The sequence below is a fragment of the Penaeus monodon genome, chromosome 32 (genome assembly GCF_015228065.2).
Source record: "Penaeus monodon isolate SGIC_2016 chromosome 32, NSTDA_Pmon_1, whole genome shotgun sequence".
NCBI classification, from domain to species: Eukaryota; Metazoa; Arthropoda; class Malacostraca; order Decapoda; family Penaeidae; genus Penaeus; species Penaeus monodon.
The window spans coordinates 29,230,671-29,231,122 of record NC_051417.1 but is presented as its reverse complement, the minus strand read 5'-3'; the positions used below and the strand labels follow the sequence as shown (position 1 = coordinate 29,231,122).

At 36.5% G+C, this 452-nt stretch overlaps 1 protein-coding gene across 1 annotated transcript in view; it reads right to left on the bottom strand.

Moving 5' to 3' along the window:
- LOC119593634 overlaps window positions 1-452 on the bottom strand; it is a 72,670-nt gene that overhangs the window by 68,655 nt on the left and 3,563 nt on the right. The gene's annotated exons all lie outside the window — the stretch shown is intronic.

The window sequence follows — 452 nt, the reverse complement described above, 5'->3', positions numbered from 1 at the left end:
TGGAGGGAGGCCGCTATACAGGCCTTGTTTTTAGGGCAGAGTTATTTTGTTTATTGTTACAGTCACTTTGCCAAAAGAAAGCAGAGACCGACTTGTTGCTTTTGTTTTATATGGGCGTGTACACGAAACCGGCGTAGCCTGTTAGTGTATGCTTACATTTACTTACATAATAAAGATAATGTCCAATCTGCGTTGATGAGATCCAGGCGACAATCAGCGCTCCAAAGTTGATTATTATTGTTCATTTTTATTTTGCGAAGGGAAATTCAAATAACTACGCATGCATAGTTATGTTAACACAGAATATGTCTTCGTCATTTACACGATCATAACTATCACTAACCCGAGGGAAAGGCTGAAATAAGGTCCACAATAGTGCGATTGTTCTCTTATTATCCTCATCAAATATAACTAAGCTTTATCTCCTATAAATTATTTTCTAACAAATTTTA